The sequence below is a fragment of the Carlito syrichta genome, unplaced genomic scaffold (assembly GCF_000164805.1).
Source record: "Carlito syrichta isolate Samal-C Ts95f unplaced genomic scaffold, Tarsius_syrichta-2.0.1 Scaffold306680, whole genome shotgun sequence".
In the NCBI taxonomy this organism is placed as follows: Eukaryota; Metazoa; Chordata; class Mammalia; order Primates; family Tarsiidae; genus Carlito; species Carlito syrichta.
The window spans coordinates 91867-96329 of record NW_007250776.1 but is presented as its reverse complement, the minus strand read 5'-3'; the positions used below and the strand labels follow the sequence as shown (position 1 = coordinate 96329).

At 46.5% G+C, this 4463-nt stretch overlaps 1 long non-coding RNA gene across 2 annotated transcripts in view; it reads left to right on the top strand.

Moving 5' to 3' along the window:
- The window catches only part of LOC103265570, a 4246-nt gene extending 1872 nt beyond the window's left edge, over positions 1-2374 (top strand). The window contains exons 1-3 of one of the 2 annotated variants that reach the window (XR_504647.1): positions 38-198; positions 868-971; positions 2081-2374. This is a non-coding gene — a long non-coding RNA (uncharacterized LOC103265570). Of the gene's footprint in view, positions 1-37; positions 199-867; positions 972-2080 lie in introns of those variants that run through there. The other variant, XR_504648.1, reaches the window with a different exon arrangement.
- Positions 2375-4463: the final 2089 nt, after the last annotated feature.

Genomic DNA, 4463 nt, shown 5'->3' with positions numbered 1-4463 from the left:
GAGTCTGTGCGCACTGACACCGCCCGAATAAAACTGGCAGAAGGGCACCCGCACTTTGGGCGTCAGGAACGGAGTGGGGGAAGCCACAGCCCCGTAGCGCTGGCACCGGCTGGCATGAGGTGGGAGACGCGCAGCACACCGGGAGCGTCGGCACCGGCCGGCGTGGCACTGGCCGCCTGGGCGTTGTCGCTTCGGGAGGTGAGGAGCTGCTCCTCCAGCAGCGAACCCAAATATTGCGTGTGAGGTCGCCCGTGGCTTCAGCTGCCGGGGCGCCTTTCTCCCAGCTCCCCAGGCATCCGGGGTGAGACCTGCCCTTGGGCACCTCGTAGGGGTCTGCTGTGTGCACCTGCCGGGGTTACTCTCCCTCACCCCGCTTCTGCCCCCAGAGCCTAGCACCTAACAGGTGCTCAGTAATTGTCGAAAGAGTTCGTTGTGAGTCGTGTCGTCGGGCTAAATTGTAGCGTGGGCAAACACATAAAAACTAGAAACTGTGGGATCATTGGGAAACGGACCAAGTGGTGAGCATGGTGATGCTCACATGAAAGATAATCAATGTCAGCTGCAATTATTACGTCTGTATAGTTGCTGTTAATCGTGTGTAGACAGATAGGTTTAGGGTTATATGCCAAGTTAGAGATAGCAGTTATCTGGACCTTCATTAAGCTAAAAGAATAGTGATAAGAAGGGAGTGTAACAAGCAGACGTGTGTAGGTACGTCTGTGGAAAGACATTTCAGTGTGTCTTCCCCAAAGAACATGTTAACATTTTGCTTAATTTTCATTACAAATAAGTACTATCAATTCAGCAAACAGACATAATCTGAAATGTTCTGTGCTGATTTACTCACTTATATAACATCTCTTCTAGGAAGGAAGAATAGGAGGCACCAAGGATGCTCGTTTCATCCAAAAGAAACAAAAAGGACAAGTGTCCCGCCACATTACGCCCACTAGCAGCAAAGTGATGGTTTGGTGAGTCTGAATGAAGAGACCCCTCTGGGACAACACAAGGAGAGCCCAGAGTCTCCGCCCTGGCATTTTAGCTCTTTGTCTCGGGTCTGAAAACTGCTCTTGGGAGCAATGTGTTTGTCCACGTGAAACAATTTATCTCTGCCGTTTGACAAGTGGGGAAATGTAATCTTCTCTGTGTGCCGAGCATGAGTGAGTCGTTCACGCATAGTGAATGGCTGTTCTCCAAACTGTGGGGCAAGAGACGTGAAATATGCATTTTAATATCATTGTCCGTTGCACAGTAATGTGCAATGTAAATAGGACTGGCTGTCTGGGCGCCCTCCATTGCGCCTATCTCATGTGGTGTGGTTACCCTGTCAGAGTGCTGCTGTCAGAGAATGTGTTCGTCCTCCTCTTTGCCCCATAGGGAAGACTCCTAGATAAACAGCTGGCTCAGATAGGTGTCAGTCAGCAGAAAATAACTGTATAGAACTCAGAGGTTAGGAAGTTCGTCAGGTCATTCTGTTTTAAGACTTTTTTTCCCCCCTTGGGAAAAAAACTTCACTGCCTGTGGTTAGACACCCAAAGCTGAAACTGGGTGGCCAGGCCAAGCAGTGCTTAAATGTGTGGTGGCCCTGGCGTACATGGGTGCAGAAGTGCTGCATGAAACAAGAAAGAGTCCTTCCTGCCTTGTTTGGAATATTTAGATCGAATTTTCAAAAATATTGTGCCGGCTAAAGTTATCCGTCATGGCACCCAGTTTTGACTTGGGCCTCCGTGGAAGCGGGGAGGCAACTTAGACGATTAAACACCGTTTTATCCCTGCTCCACCCTTTCCGCTCCCAAGGGCAGGTAACATCAGGGCCAGTGATCATGCGTGCAGCCTGTCTTCCAGAGGTAAACGCTAGTCATGTCAGAGGAACCCACTAGCCATGACTTCTACATGATGGGGCCTCCTCGGCGGCCAGGGGACCTTCTCCCTCGCCTGGGCTCCTCCTTTTGAGGGAAGGTCTGACCCGTTCATACGTACACACACACTTTCTCTCTCTCTCTGTGTGTGTGTCTTTCTCATTGTCTATTTATAGATCTATCTAATTCTCTTCTCCTTTTCTCTTTCTCGTTCCTCATAGGCTCAAGCCTGTCCAGCTGGGAAGATGAGACAGGCCTGAGGCTATCCTCACCCAACACCCAGAAATTAGAAGTCCTGCTTTCTTCATTCTTGCGTCAGACTGATCTGGGAACACATTTCTTCGCTAGCAAAGAGCTGAGATCCACGGTGCAGGCATAGACTTGGAGGAAGGAAGTGACAGGCTCTTTGGGTGGCTTGGTTCTAGTCGTGAGCCACGCTGGCAGGCTCATGAGAATCATCTAGGGATTCTTTTACGTTCACTAATAAAAACAAACAACAGGTGGCTCTCCCTGTCCTTGTTTGTCATAGTCTGCCTTTGTTCTCTCACGCGACTGTAACAAAAGTACCAAAGACTGAGTAATTGATAGACAGTTATTTCTCACAGTTCTCGAGTCTGGGAGACCAAGCTCAAGAAATCAGCAGGTTTGGTTGTCGGGTGAGGGCTGCTGTCTGCTTCCAAGATGGTGTCTTGTGGCTGCATCCTCTGAAGGGGACAGATGCTCTATCCTCGCATGGCAGAAAGCAGAAGGGCACAAGGCAGAACACTGTGTGAAACCTCTTTGATGAGGACTCAGGGCCTGATGGCCTCTTTTTTACATATCTTTTATTTTAAAATTGTGGGGTACAGTTAAGGGTTAGGTATACAAATATGCATTGTGCAGTTACCCTTGTTGATGAGGTGTGACCTCCATCCCCAGACAGATATTGACTACTGTTAATCCCACCTCCCTTCCCCTCCCTGCCCCCCCAATAGATTCCCGCCACTGTCAATCCTTTTCTTATAATATTATGGTAGTTGTTCAAGGTCCACTTATGAGTGAGAACATGTGATACCCAGAAACTCCAGCAAAGGGTGGAGACCTTTGTTTCTGAGAGAGATCACTCAGTATTATAAACTCCGATTCCATCCAGGTTGCTGCGAAATTCATGATTTTGTTCTTTTTTATGGCTGCGAAATATTCCATCGTGTATATGTACCACTTTTTAAAAAATCCATTCCCCTTTTAATGGACAGCAGGGTTGGTTCCATGATCTTGCTATTGTGAACAATGCTGCAATAAACATACGTGGCCCCACCTCTTAATACCATTCCATTGAGCTCGCACTTCTAAATTTCGGAAGGGACTCATTCAAACGCAGCACTCCTCTCACTCTGAGCACACTGTCTCTGCTCTATCTGAAGTCGCCCTCCACTTGCGCACTGCATCTCACATCCTCTCACTGATGCAGGGACACCACTGTATAAATGCTCCCCTTTCTTTTTGATCACCAGTTTTCCTCGGTGCTGGTTCAGAAACATGGTTTAATGCCTCCGATCTTTAAGAAACCAAACAAAATACCTTTGGTTCCCTTCTCCTCCAGATTCTGCCTTAACTCTCTTCTCCCCCTCACAAGGAAACCTGATGAGACAGAACCCGCCTCCTGCCCTGTCTCCACGTCCTCTCCTCCCATTCTCTCTCTAACCCATCCATCATCACTCCATGGAAACTGCTCTGGTCAAGGTCAGCAGAGACCTCCATTTGTAAATCTAATGACCAGTTCTCCCCCTTTGTCTTACTTGATCTATCCAGCATTCAACACAATTACTCACTCCTTTCTTCCTGGGAAAAAAAATTCCCCACATGCCTCCCAGGATACTTCTGGTTTTCATTCTGCCTTACTGGCTGTTCAGATAACAATAAATGCTGGCTGCTCAAAATAACACCGCAAACGGCATATGCAATGAAAAGCACTACAGTCGTTTCCACCAAATTCAAGAACAAGACAAATGCGTGCTAACACCACTATGATTAACATTGTTTTAGAAAGTAAAATAAAAGTAAGAGCCATCTACGAGAAACTCACAGCCAACATACAGCTAAATAGACAGAAATTGGAGCCATTTCCCCTGAAAACCAGAACAAGGCAAGGATGCCCACTCTTACCTCTCCTTTTCAACATGATTTTGGAAGTCCTAGCTAGAGCAATCACACAAAAGAAGGAGATCAGAGGTATCCAAACAGGAAAAAAGGAAGTCAAGTTATCCCTCTTTGCAGATGACATGAGACGACCTTGAAAACCCAAGAGAACCTGTCAAAAAACTTTTTGCACTGATAAAAGACTTTGGCAAAGTCACAGGGTATAAAATAAATGTGCAAAGACAGTCACATTTCTACACACCAATAATAGACAAACAGAAACCCAAATAAAAAGCACAATCTCATTCACAATAGCCACAAAAAAATGAAATACCTTGGCATTTTCCTAACCAGAGACGTGAAAGACCTTTACAATGAAAACTACAAAACACTGCTCAAAGCAATCAAAGACGACACAAACAAATGAAAAAATATTCCATGCTCATAGATTGAGAGAATCAACATTGTTAAGATGTCCATCAGCCA